Source organism: Pelobates fuscus, chromosome 5, assembly GCF_036172605.1.
Source record: "Pelobates fuscus isolate aPelFus1 chromosome 5, aPelFus1.pri, whole genome shotgun sequence".
Lineage (NCBI taxonomy): Eukaryota > Metazoa > Chordata > Amphibia > Anura > Pelobatidae > Pelobates > Pelobates fuscus.
The window spans coordinates 139414793-139430281 of NC_086321.1; positions in this window are offsets into that span (position 1 = coordinate 139414793).

Consider the following 15489-nt stretch of genomic DNA (forward strand, 5'->3'; position numbering starts at 1 on the left):
TAACTGAAGGGGTTTTAACACCTTCAGCACCATAGGAGGGGGACCCTGAGGGTGGGGGCACCCTCAGGGTACTATAGTGTCAGGAAAACAGATTTGTTTTCCTGACACTATAGTGAAAGAAAAAGATGAACTACCAGTAACAGAGGAACAAGCTAAGCATCATGTGTAGTGAGCACTGACTATGTACATTTTAGGACCTGGAGGATCTTCAGGAAGATACAAGTCAACAACCCAGCACAGGCACAGTAAAAGTGATAGGTTTATTACTGGACTTTAGAGTGGCTTGGCTTAAAGGGACACAGTAGCCTTAGGAACACATATCTGAATTCCTAACGTTACAGTATTAATGCCCCTACTTAATTTTAGTGCTCCCACCCTGCCTGCTAATTAAAGTGACACCATAGTCACCAAAACAACTTTAGCGTAATTACAAAGTTGTGGTGTATAGATCATGCCTCTGCAGTCTTACATGATCAATTCTCTGTCATTTAGGAGTTAAATCACTTTTGTTTCTGTTTATGCAGATTTAGCCACACCTCCCCTGGCTGTGACTGACACAGCCTACATGAAAACAAAATGGTTTCACTTTCAATTGGATGTAACTTACTTGAAATGTTTTATCTCCTGCTGTGTAAACTGAACTTTAATCACATACAAGAGGCTCTTACATTGATACCGGAGAAACTGACGGAAGCCAAGCACAGAGAGATGGACACAGGTTTCTTCAGGAAGGAAGAGATTCTTTATTCGATTCACCGACCGGGACTCAAAGGGACTAATGTCACCAAAATACAACAAGATCTGAGTCCCGAACAATAGTGTAGGCTCCTTATATAGGCATGTAACTCCTCCCATAATAAGCTCCACCCACACATACTCTTACCCAATCAATCGAACAAGAACTAACTTCCTGTTTGACCACATGGCTTGCCCAGCACAATGGAGGAGGGGAATACTACATCCTGTATTCTCGCACATGCTCCGTACACTACTGATTGTATCTTTGCCACGTGCAACCAACCGACTGATACACCAGTATATGCACGTACACATACCACGTGGTAATCTCGGCCTACTAAATTTTTTTTTTACCGAGATTCCACCACATTCCCCCCTTTGATGCTTCTGATATTTTCACAATTCCAGATGCATCACTTAACCATAGTTTGCATACACCTCAGGTTGCCATGAACCAGACCAGACTTTGCGACTCCCTAAAGACATGAATCCCTCAACATTCCTCTTCCTGTACTTGTTCTCCCTGTTTTAGAGCCTCATATCTATATATAGCCATTATCTGTGCAGCAGCCTTTCTCTCTGCTATATTTTCTATAATGCCCTGCACAGACCTAACTACCAAAGGAACAAGACATGGTAGGAGAAGACACAGCATCAAGATTAGCATGACTCCACCTACCAATGCCTTAAGTCCGCCAAACTGCTCATACCAATTACCAAACCAACTACTTGGATTATACCCTTTCCATACCTGAGTAGGCACATGCGCTAGTTTAACCATATGGCTAGTAAGCTCAGCTATTGCTTGCCCTTCATCATCTATTTGAAGACAGCAATTGCTTAGGTTAAACTTCCCACATACACCTCCCTCTACTGCCAATAGGTAATCCAACGCTAATCTATTTTGGTAAACGGCTGTCCTCATCCTTGTATTATGTTTCGCTAGGAGATTGAGCGCTTGCGATGTCTCGTTGGTAATTATCTCAACCACTGCCTGTAACCTTATAATACGGTTGAGCATATATATTGGGGTTCTATATCCAAAAGTACCATCCTCTGCCCATGTAGCTGGCCCATAATAATCTATAATACGCTGGGGAGGCCACTCATTATCTTCCCAGGTACCTATCTCTAGGGGTCCTCTTTTCTTCCTATGATTCACATCATATACCTTAACTCCCAAAGTCTCTCCTGTTTCAATAGGCAACAAGAAGAAGGATGGTTTGAGCATACCTAACACACATGCCCCTTCCCAGTCCTGTGGTAATTCCGAATAGGCTTTCTTACCACAGATCCAGTAAAAATTTGCTGGGGCTTTCCAACTAGATGTAGTAGATAGGTCAAACCACACGTCCTTTAAATTGGTATAACTTGCAAACGGGTTAGGTGGTTCTGAGACATTTGAAACCGACCACCAAGTTGCATTCTTTGTATTATCATCATAAGCTTTTTGCCCTAGACAAGTTAAGTCTCCTACAGATGTATTAAACATTATTCCTTTCCTTGCTATGCAAACATAACCTATAATGGAGGTCTTTAATCGCCACTCAGATTTACCTCTAACACTCATTTGATAATCGGCTTGAGAAGATATTATTTGTTCAATTGTCTCAGAACCAGAATACATTACCTCCTTTGCTTCCCAGGGCCATTGGTCTCCCATGTTAGTACCTCCACATACATAGCAGTTGGTCACATTAAGACTACCAGCAATACTTTCAGCTAAATCTATAAACAGGTTTTTAGCATTATGGGGGATCTTATTTTCTACACTCATCTCTACATAAAAACAATGGAAAACCTGATGAGTTTGGGATGCTACGGTATCGGTCTCTATCCCTATAAGTAATATTGTCCCAGGATCCAAACCCGTCCCATATATCTGGAACCCAAATAAGTTTCCGAACCTATCTATAAACTGTTCAGGATTATTAATAAGTATATGGACTGGATTACACTCCATAGACTTACAATATGGTCTGGTAGGCAACTTAGTAACAATCATATCCTTATCTACTGTCTGTCCCCAAGTTGCCCACCCTACACAAGACCAATATGGACAATAATTATAATCCCTATTTGGGCATTTTGGATCTATGTATTTGTTCTTACTACTGGGGCAAATATACTTATCATTAGACCCATACGTTCTCTCCCACTTAAGATCCCCGCATACATTCCACGGTTTTCTACCACTTGATATCGCCTTACATGCATCAAATAGCAGAACACCCGAAGAATGTACGGTTTCTAGTATTGTTTTATTTATTAGGGTCCCCTGTGAGTCTCCATTCCGAAGGGTCAACCAAATTGTACGGGGTTGATACTCCGGATTGAAGCACTTAGGTTCTCCTACTCCTAAATGGCACACACTGTAGTAAATACCTAAGTATTTACACCTAGATACATATCCTTTACACTCATATTGTGAATGCCAAATAAGGGTCTGGGAGATATGATTACCTGTTTTAGTAGTCTTAATGAAAACCTCACAGCCAGGTGTGTCGGTACGTCTACCTTCCTGAATAATTAAAAACACAAATATACACATTATCAAATGCATTTCTCTTGACGTCTTCATCCTCATTCTTCGTCCGTGCGCTGGCACCTCAGTTTCAAGATGTAAGGGCTGCAAGGAATGGAGTTCTTCAAGTCCTCTCTTCCCTTCACAGAGGTCCCTTCAAGACATTCTGGCTATGTCATGTGGGTAAGTGGTCAGGCTTTATTATGGCCGTCAAAACACTTACTTGCTGATCTCTTTAATTACACTTGAAACCCCAATATCTCCTCGTCACTCCGACTGAGTTGTGCGCTTTAACCGGATCTTGCAGGGAATCTATGGATCTGGTGTAGCTTGCCAAGAATCTACTGATGCTGGTTTAACCCTGGAGTGATGAATCCACGGAGTCACTTCAGCCACCTTTATAGCTGTAGGGGTAGACAAAAGAACAACATAAGGACCCCTCCACTTAGGCCCCAACGGTACACTGTTCCACTCTTTTATCCATACTTGATCTCCTGGATGATAACTATGAACAAGTGGATAAATATTCACAGGTAATCTATCTTGTACCCATTTCTGTACCTCCTCCATAGTTTTACCCAACTCTACAACCTGCTGCCGGGTAATTCCTTCTCCCAACTGACTCAAATCCCCCCTTAAGTTACCAAGTACGGGAGGTGGGCGCCCATACATGATTTCAAAAGGTGAGAGACCCATCCTTCTGGTAGGTGTATTACGAATACGCAACAGAGCTATGGGCAAAAGAACATTCCACTTAAGTTGAGTCTCTTGACACATCTTTGCCAATTGATTCTTAATAGTTCTGTTCATCCTTTCCACTTTCCCAGAACTCTGAGGTCTATTTGCCGTATGAAGCTTCCACTTAATACCAAGCATATGAGTCAGTTGTTGTAGGCACTGGTGAACAAAAGCTGGACCATTATCCGATCCTATAGAACATGGTAGTCCATATCGGGGTATTATTTCTCGCAACAGGAATCACACAACTTCTCCTGCTTTCTCTGTACGAGTAGGACATGCTTCTACCCAACCTGAGTAGGTACACACAACTACTAGTAGGTAGCGATGTCCACCGGATTTAGGCATTACCGTATAGTCTATTTGAAGATCGGACATAGGGAGTCCCCCCATATACTGGACTCCCGGTGGTTTCACTGGTCCTTGCCTTGCGTTATTCTTGGCACATATCACACATCTTCATACAATGGCTTGAGTCAAGTTGGACAATCTTGGTATGTAGAAATGTTTCCTGAGAGATTCTTCCATACTATCTCTTCCAGAATGTGTCCCGTTATGATAATTCTGGACAATTTCTACAGCTAGTGATGCTGGAATGACTCTTCTTCCATCTTCTAACTGATACCAATTATTCTCCAGGTACTTCCCAGCTTCAGTCTTTAACCACTCTTCTTCTTGAGCTGTATAAACTGGAGTCCATTGAGACAGTGGGGTCGGTATAAGAGCAGCTATATGTTCTACATACTCCTGTTTCCCTGATTCAGCGGCACGCTTAGCTGCATTATCTGCCATCCGATTTCCTTTGGTTACATCACCATCACCTTTCAGATGCGCTCGACAATGTATGATACCAACTTCTTTCGGTTCCCACACGGCTTCCAGTAGTTGTAATATCTCAGCTGCATACTTGATTTCTTTACCCTCTGAATTCAGTAGTCCTCTTTCTTTATACAAGGCTCCGTAGGCATGAGTGGTTAAAAACGCATACTTGGAGTCCGTGTAGATATTCACTCTTAAACCGTCAGCCAATTGTAACGCTCGTGTGAGTGCGATGAGTTCTGCCTTCTGTGCCGATGTTCCTTTTGACAATGGCCGAGCTTCTATCACCTTGTCTATGGTTGTTACTGCATATCCTGCATAGCGAATCCCTTCTTTCACATAACTACTGCCGTCCGTATAGTACTGGACATCAGGACTCAGGATGGGAAAATCACGAAGATCTGGTCTACTTGAGAACACTTCATCCATCACCTCCAGGCAATCATGTTGACTCTTAGTAGGTTGTTGCAAAAGGGTAGCTGGATTCAAGGTATTAACAGTCTCTAGATGCACTCTCGGGTTTTCACATAACAGGGCGGCGGCAGCTACGTCTCTTAGACAAGGTGGAAGACCACTGGCCACTGCATCCAGTTGTTTGGACATATATGCAACAGGTCGTTGCCATGATCCCAAGTACTGGGTCAATACTCCCACAGCCATTCTTCTTTGCTCGTGTACATATAAGTAGAATGGATGTGTATGATCAGGTAGACCTAATGCTGGGGCACTCATCAATGCCTTCTTCACATCTTCAAATGCCTTTTGCTGTTCAGGGGTCCACAGGAAGGGATCGTGTTCTGTACCTTTTATAGCTGCATAAAGAGGTTTCGCCAATATCGCATAACTGGGAATCCATATCTTACAGAAGCCTGCTGCCCCCAAGAATTCCCGCACTTGTCTTCTATTCTTGGGTATTGGTATTTGGCATACAGCTTCTTTTCTCTCTGGCCCCATTATCCTTTGACCTTCAGAGATATGGAATCCCAGATACTTGACAGTTGGCTGACACAACTGAGCTTTCTTCCTGGACACCTTGTATCCTGCCTTCCAAAGAATGTGTAGTAAATCATGTGTTGCTTGCTGACATATTTCTCTTGTAACTGCCGCTATCAACAAATCATCTACGTATTGTAATAGTACACACTCTCCTGGGATGGACTTGAAATCCAGTAAGTCTTGACTTAAAGCTGATCCAAATAGGGTAGGTGAATTTTTAAACCCTTGGGGCAGTCTTGTCCAAGTCATCTGGCGTTTCGAGCCCGTTACAGCATTTTCCCATTGGAATGCAAAGATACACTGGCTTTCCGCAGCAATTCGAAGGCAAAAGAAGGCATCTTTAAGATCCAAGACAGTAAATTAGGTAGCCCCGCCCGGAATTAAAGCAAGCAGGTTATATGGATTGGGCACAACTGGGTGTATACTTACGACCGCATCATTGACTGCTCTCAAGTCCTGCACAGGGCGATACTCATCTGTACCGGGCTTTTGAACAGGCAACAATGGGGTGTTCCAGGGGGAAGTACAGAATTTTAGGATACCATACCTTATGAACTTATCCAAATAAGATTGTATATTCTTCGTGGCCTTTTGTGGGATGTGATATTGTCTTAAGCTCACTGGATAAACCCCAAGTTTTAGTTCGATTCGAATTGGTGGAATATTGCGAGCAAGTCCTGGTGGGTTGTTCTCTGCCCACACTCCTGGTATATTGAACAAGGATTCATCACTCTTAGGGTTTTGACTAGTCAACGCTGTATAAAGTCGCCACTCTTCTTCCTTTGGTACAGATATTGTCATTATACCTGAAGGTCCATTGAACTTTAAAGATGTTGTTCCATTAGGTAGAAACTTTATCTGTGCTTGTAATTTTGACAACAAATCACGTCCTAGCAGTTGGACTGGACATTCAGGCATATAAATGATGTTTCACCACGTGGCCTCCCAATGTACAGAGTCGACTTTTAAGAACCGGTTTAGCAGCACTCCTTCCAGTTGCTCCTATTACGGTGATAGTTCTTCCAGATGGAGGAGCAACTAGGTCAGTCACCACCGAATGTTCAGCACCAGTGTCAATCATGAAAGCACTCCTTTTTCCCCCTATTGCTACATCGACCATAGGCTCCGCTCGGCCAAGGGGGATGGAGCCCGGTCGGTATCAATAGTCCTCCATGACTGTGTCCGCCAAACCTACAAAGTCCCTATCTTCTCTATCGCGGGGTCTCTGCGCTGCTGGATAATACCTATCCCCACTAACGCTTCCTCTATTATTACCACTATTTCCTCCAGGGCCTCCTCTACCTCTCGCTCTGCCTCTATAATTATTACTATACCCTGCCCTAGGTCTGTCTCTCTCATACTGTTCCCTTTGTGGACACTCACTTCTCCAATGCCCTTCTTCCCTACAATACGCGCATTGGTTCCTACTCAAAGGTTCCCTACCCCATTTACTCTCGCCTTTATCCGTTCCCCTATACACTTCCTTTTCCCTTCTATCTACGCCTGCGATAGCTACCGCTAGCATTTCTGCTTTCCTACGCATCTTACGCTCTTCCTCCTTCTTCGTCTCTGTCTCCCTATTCATGTATACTTTATTGGCTATTTCCATTAGTTGGGTTATAGACATCCCTACAAACCCCTCTAACTTCTGCAGCTTGCACTTTATATCTCCGTAGGCTTGGCTAACAAAGGCAGAGTTAACCATCCGGGAATTCTCAGGAGCCTCTGGATTAAAGGGGGTATACAAACGGTATGCCTCCAATAACCGATCATAAAAGACACTGGGCGATTCATCACATTTCTGTAATACCTCAGCCGTCTTAGACATATTAATCGCCTTCTTCCCTCCGGGTTTCATGCCAGCAATAATAGCGTCCCTGTATGCTTTCAAATGGGCCATGTCTGCGCCATTGACATTCCATTCCGGATCAGTGTTTGGATAATGTGCTGTGGCCCATGCTGCCGGGTGGCCTGATTTTGTGTACGGGCCACTTCTTCCAGCGCTTTAATTGCCGCTTGGTTTATCCTTGTCCTTTCCTCGTTATTAAATAATGTCATAAGCAGTTGCTGGCAATCAGCCCAAGTGGGATTATGTGTCTGGACTATGGAGGTAAACAAATCCGTCATGGCTTGAGGCTTTTCGGTGTATGAGGAGTTATGGGTCTTCCAGTTAAATAGATCAGTTGTAGTGAAGGGTACATAAACAAAGACGGGATCAGCTTGTTGTATCTGGCCATCACCGTTGATGTGTGTCGGGCCTGGTGTCAGTCGGAGAGGCATTTGATAATGTCGGGGTTGGAGGGTACCGGTCAGTTGTCGGGTTAGTATGGGGCTTCGTTTGGAAACGTCAGTTAGGGCTTCCGGTCGAGGGGTAGTAAGACAAGGGGATGCTTTACTGAGGGGGAGGTCGGTGAGTAAAATATTCCGGGCCGGGCTAGGAGGAGCCTGACCAGGAACTAGAAATGGCGCCAAATCTGGGTAGGTGGAATTAACAGAGGTAGGTACCGGAAGGGGAGGGTTTAAAACAAGGGGGTTGGGCTCTGAGCTAGAGGAAGGGGTAGGTGGGGACAACGGGGAAAGGGGAGGAGCGTTACCAACAGCACCTCCTCTTCCTCTTCCGGTGGAGGAGGAATAAGGGGGTGGCATGGGGATCTCGGACTCAGGAGGCGTGTCCAAAATGGGCGTTATTACGGCCTTAGTGGAGAAGCGAGTTCGAGCCACCATGAGGCGACATTGTTCCTCATGGCATACCCGGATCCATTTTGGCAAGTCATTTACGGCCTGCTTCCAACAATCAATATATGGAAACTGGCCGTAAAGTTCAGGCCTACCTGATACAGCCACGTGTACACGCTGTACCAGATTAGGATCCAAACTGCCACGTGGTGGCCATGCGGCAACCAAAGTAGGCCATTCCCTACTACATAAAGTAGTCAGGCGTGTTGGAGACATCTTTACCCCAAAATCATATACAGTGTATCCCTTTTTAAAGTTTTTCAGCATGCATCCTAAGGGATCCATCACCGTTGAATCTGACGCACCCATACCAACAATGAAGCGTCGTCTCCAACAGAAACTAAACAAACACTCTTCCAACGGTCACACCCGTTCCCTCGGCAACAGCACCACGTGGTACAGTTACTAAGCGAAACGCACACAACAAAACACTCAGGGAATTCCCGTACACACACAGCTGTTACACCAGTCACTAAGTAACTAATACTGTGCCCTTTGGCGAAACTATACGGTCACCTACACTATAATTCCTTATATCTAAATTACCCATCTATAACATACCCCAGTAACATCGTCTTTACAAACAGTAGTTATAGTACGGTTAGCATTGGTTAGAGTACAATTTAAAGTCACAGTTCAATTAGTAGTGGTTATGGTGTTAAACATACAACATAGACGACAGTTATTAGTAATTATTTACAGTATCAGTAATTATACATGGTTATGGTACCGTGCGCTATAATACAGTTACACACTATTCACACTCTCGCTAGACGGCAGAGCTCACGCTATCTAGCAAGATATACGCGCTACTACAACAATCTTTAACACATTTACAATTCCCAACTAATCTATTGGCCAGTACCTTGATGGACTACCTAAAACTATCTACATCCGTTTTGGTTAGCCACACTGCCCAAGCACCACATATAGCGAACTAGAGGGCGGAATTTACAACAGAACCCTCTAAGTCTATATACTCTATCAAAAGTCTAGTGGGTTCCAAATTTACACGCCTTCCCACTTAGCCAAGATAGGTTGAGATCTAGCGAACCGAATTTACACAGGCGCCGCTTAGTCTCCCGGTCCCTCCGACCTAGCGAACGTAATATACACCCTAGAATGCTAGTCTAGACAAGACACCGGTGTCCGGCTTGGGCTATTTACACCAGAACCCCGCCTGACTCCAAACCAAAATTAAACGGGCTGACTACAGGGCGTTTAATTGAGCGGTGTGCCTTTGCTCCTTCCCTCCACTGGAGGGGGCAGATTCCAAATAACCCCTTATGGGCCTACCGCACAATCGGTATCCAATACCCCTAGTGGGTCCACCGTCTAAAACAGCGGTCGTCTTACCTCCTCGTTCCTGAACCTGAGTTCACACTCATCGACGGGGACACCCCAGCTCTTACTACGTAGAGGCCGATGATCTCCTGGACAACAGACCAGTGGCGCCGAGACTAAGGGAGGTCCACGCAGAAGTTCAGGGGTGCAGCCGTAGAGAGCGTGGGCAAAGATAGACCGTCTCACGCTTCTGCTTCTCAGCTACCGTTGAACGATGAGCTTCCCGGCCAATGCACCAAATGATACCGGAGAAACTGACGGAAGCCAAGCACAGAGAGATGGACACAGGTTTCTTCAGGAAGGAAGAGATTCTTTATTCGATTCACCGACCGGGACTCAGAGGGACTAATGTCACCAAAATACAACAAGATCTGAGCCCCGAACAATAGTGTAGGCTCCTTATATAGGCATGTAACTCCTCACATAATAAGCTCCACCCACACATACTCTTACCCAATCAATCGAACAAGAACTAACTTCCTGTTTGACCACATGGCTTGCCCAGCACAATGGAGGAGGGGAATACTACATCCTGTATTCTCGCACATGCTCCGTACACTACTGATTGTATCTTTGCCACGTGCAACCAACCGACCGATACACCAGTATATGCACGTACACATACCACGTGGTAATCTCGGCCTACTAAATTTATTTTTTACCGAGATTCCACCACAACATGGTATAGCAAGCTATTAATATAGCAGGAGATATGAAATTATACATAACACATAATTTGCAATTATAGAAGTGTAAACTTTAGATGACTCTTTACAGCAAGCATGTCAAACTCGTGGGCCGCATGCGGCCCACAAGGGCCATCTTTGCGGCCCAACGAGCCGCGAGTGCATGCTTGGTGTTAAAGCAGAGTAGGCACCTGCTTTCCACACATTGCAGGTGCCTACTCTGCTAGTGCTAACACCTGACTGGGGAGGAGGGCCAGCGAGGGAGATTAGTGTTCCTGCTCCTCACTGCTCCCTCGCCTGCACCGCCTGTAGTGAAGCCGGGCGCCGGAACATGACGTCATATTCCGGTACCACTAAACCGCGCAAGGGAGCAGTGAGGAGCAGGAAGGACCCAAGGGAGATACCCCACATCGGCTCCATAAGGTAAGGAGCAATAAATAAAATAATGTGTGTGCAAGAATGTGTGTGTGTCTGTCAGTGAGTGTGTGTGTTTATCTGTGTGTGTCTGTCTGTCAGTGTGTCTGTCTGTCTGTCAGCAAGTATGTGTGTCTGTCAGTGAGTATGTGTGTGTGTCTGTCAGTATGTGTGTGTGTGTCTATCAGTGAGTATGTTTGTGTGTCTGTCAGTGAGCATGTGTGTGTGTGTGTGTCTGTCAGTGTGTGTCTGTCTGGCTTAGTAGAGTTGATGCTGGGTTTTTTAAAATAAACCTACATTTCCATGGAAATGTACTGTATTTTTTTTTTTTTTTGCGGCCCAAATAAACTTAAACCTTGAGTTTGACATGCTTGCTTTACAGGCAGTGTTTAGGAAGGATGTGTAAGTCACATGTAGGGAGGTGTGAATAGAGATGTACGAACAAAGGGATTTAAGGGAATTCCTAAATGGCAGAGAATTGAGCCATTTCTTAAAGCTAAAGTTGTTTTGGTGACTATAGTGTCCCTTTAACTGCTTAAGAACAGAGGCACTTGTCCAAGTTCTAAACCAAAACAAAACTTGGAATTTGAGCTATATGTCTGTTCAGCCATAATTGATCTATTTCATATTACGTGCACCCACACTTATTATATATAATTATGTTCAGGAGAACACATCAAATATTTATATATGAAACATAATTTAATATGAATAAAATCTAAAAAAAAAGTGGGAGCGATTAAGAAAATTTGTTCTGGGTGGCATTTTAACTGTGAATGTCAGAGGTGGGACTAAGTCGTTGTTTTGCAAGTCAAAAGTCTTGCTAAACTTGCAGTGGCCAAAAATGACAAAAAAAAATATTAATGATAATACTACAGATAATTACAGCAGCTAAATTACTCTTAGCAAGAAACTGGAAAGCAGAGAAAATTCCACGCATTCAAGAATTAATAACACAAGTCATTTGGCAAGAAAGAATGGAAAGGGGTATCTTGGTGAACCTCCTGGTTCCCATTTTTTTTATCACAGCGGCCCACTAAGAAGGGGGCGGGGCAGAGAGGGTGTGTTTCGTCATCACCAATGACAAACAGGCCCCCTCTCAAAGTGAGCATGTTGGTTAAATGCTCTTCCAGGGCAGACCATGCGCAGAACTCTGCTAAAGAGCTCTAGCATGAGAAAAAAAGCCCTGTATTTGTTCTGCACAGTGCAAGCAAATTTAATAACATGCTTGCACTGTGTTTCCTTGCAGCTTGCCTCTGGTGTCTCTATAAATGGATACCAGGAGACAAAAGGGCCAGGATAGAGTATTGTGCATGTGTTTGGAGCCTGCTTGTGGGATTGTGTGTGTGTAGAGTGAGCTGATTGTGGTGTGGTATTGTGTAATAAGGTCGGTTTTAGTAGTGTTGTCTTTTTTTGTGTAATGTAATCCATATGTGGCTAGGGGCTGTAGAGAATGTGTGTATAGGGGATGTAGTAAGTGTGTGCATACAGGCTATAGTGTGTGTGTGTGTGTATATAGGTGATGTAGTGTTTGTAGGGGTTGTAGAGAGTGTGTGTTTAGGGGTGTAGTATGTGTTTGTTTACAATGAATCTAGTGTGTTTATAAGGGATCCAGAGTGTGTATTTTAGGAATGTAGTGTGTGTGTAGATGGTGCAGTGTGTGTGTATACAGGAGTCTAGTGTTTGAAGGACCCAGAATGTGTAGGAGATCTAGTGAGTGTGTGTATATAGTAGATTCAGAGTGTATAAAGGGATCTAGTGTGTGTATATGATCCAGAGTTTGGTAAGGGATCTAGTGTGTGTCTGCAACACACAGGAGTGCAGTATGTGTGTGAGGGGTGCTGTAGTGTGTATATATATATATATAACGAAAAAAAGGTAAAAAAAAGGTAGATCTTTAGTAGACTTACCACTCTATGAGGTCCTTTGCGGTTTACTTTCCTTGGTTTTAATTTAATTTTATTTTTTCCTTGGTTTTAATTTAATTTTATTTTTTCATAGCACAGATATTCTAGATCTTACCACTTACAGGATTCATTATTCATTATTATAATTATTATTTTAGTTTGATTATCTTTACCGATGTTCTACAGATTTCTGTATTTTTGCTCTTGTTATACCATCAAGGGTTAAATCTTTCTAGGTATATCTACTGAACTTTGACCCATCACTGGTGACATCACTGCCTTGTTCTCATTCTCCAATTGAAGTTTGTCTTCACCATATTTAAACTTTGTTTACCCGCCTTTTGATTGTCTTGATAAAAGTCCTACGAGGACTGAAACGTTGAAACTATCACTGGCACGTATGTGAATAAATTGAAGAGTTTTTCTACTAAGTCCTTTCGAGTGCACTCGTTTTTTCGTTATACATCCTGACGGCTGAGGTAGCACCAAGGCAAGAACAAGACAGGTACATTGAGTGCGAAGCTTTCGATATTTTGTATTTCCACATGAGTCTCGCCAAGGCTCACCTCACGCATCACGCACCTAAGAGACTGACGATTTCGCAAGGATTGTATCCATGGAGGAATTTCTCAGCAGAGCAGGAGCATTTGCAGATCACGCTGAAGTCTTACAATTTTCGGAAGCTGAAGCAGCGGCCATTCTTTGGCCTCAATCTGATTCGGACTTGCCTATTTCCTCAGAACCACGAGACATCATAAGAGACTTAAAGAAATTTAAACAAAGACAAATAGATCTCGAACTCCACGCCACTTACCTATCGGACTATTACCGGATGAAAAAAATCCTAAGAGGTTTCAGGATCAAAAACGTTCCTACTATAGGAAGAAACAACCCTGATGTCTGTCGTAAGTGGATCGGTATTCTTAATAAGTGTTCTCTGGATTTGATGCTGGTGGTCATTGAGGAGGTAGGACGTGAACTAAAAATTATTAAGTTTAAAATCTCTGATTACGAAGTACTACATTCTACCACTATAGCAGCACCTAACTGTGATTCATTAATTCAGAAACTTACTGAAGATTTACAGCAGTATAAGAACGACTTGATTAGATTTAAGAGAGAGAAATTGGTTAAAGTGCAAGCGGATTATTCAGAGCACAGAGTATATCGGTGGCTGTCAGGGGATAACACCAAAACCACATACAGGCCATATAGAGCTCGTATTAGAAAGCCTATTGCTCCCACAGTCGATTTTACATCAGGAGAGTCGGCGTCTGACTCTGAACAAAGGATTTTTCAGCGTGAGAGATTACAAACTGGAAATTCGGTGCAAACTGATTCGTCCTCACCTTCATCTTTTTTAGAACCAGGTCTTGGACTTACACGAGAACCAACTACCAGGAGTCAGTCTGGAATAGAGCACCCCCCTAACATCGTCATTACACCAGGAGGGGGCAGAAAGGGAAGAGGCACTGGTCACAGAGGACGACCACCACGGAGACACTAGATAATCCTATTATTAATTTATCTTCTAGAGTACTTACCGAAACAGAGATTATGCTATTGAAGAGGGGCTTATCATTTGTCCCTACTTCCAGGATGGATAAATTCCAGTGGGAAATTGATCAATTTAAATTTAACAGAAAGCTCCGTTTAGTAGATTTTTTTAAACAGCAGCAAAGAGATGATCAGTTGAGCAAGGCAGATTCTGAACGTTTCAGATTACGCAGTTCCTTTGACCCCCCGTCTGTTAATGCAACACTGAAAACATTTTCTCATTGTCTTAAAACCGAAACGACGCAAATGACAACCATTAAAAGCCAGTACAGATCTAATATCACTAAAGGTGAGAGAGAAGCTCTTCATAACCTGGCTAATGATAAGTCAATCGTCATACGACCAGCTGATAAGGGTGGCGCTATAGTTCTTCAAAATTATGAGAACTAGAGGGAGGAAATCCTGAAACAACTATCCGATACTTCGGTTTATAAACATACTGATACCGACCCCGCTAAGGAATTTAGCAAGATTATACAACAGACACTACAGAGGGGTTTGGAATTTGGCTTTCTCACCACATCGGAATACGAGTATCTTTTTTTTTTTTTTATATTCTTTATTTTTGCTGTGCATGAAATAACATACGCCTGTCTAATGCCACAACAGCAATCACAGGCAATTTGGAAGCAAGTCGACAGTTACATGGCATGCAAAGAAATGCACAATTTTTTTAAGTTTATAAAACAAGCAAAATACAAGCTGATTATTTAAGTCTTGTTATAGTGGTTCGCGTCGTGGATGTCAGGCTTATAACATTTAAACAAGTAGGGGCATTCTCATAGTATTTAAGTAGCCGGGGTTCTCTGCTCATGTTGCTTATACCGGGCTGAAGCTAGAGTGGGAGCCCTGGTAACGATATTCATGTCTTAATGCTGAACTAGGCTGGTGTAATTAAGTAGTTAAAGAGATTATAGACATGGTGAGTGTTGAATATGTACTAGTGTCAAGATTAGGCTATTGTGCCATGTAGCGACCACTGAAACCTTAGTAAGCTAGCACTCTAACCTGAAATCAAAACGGTCAAAGC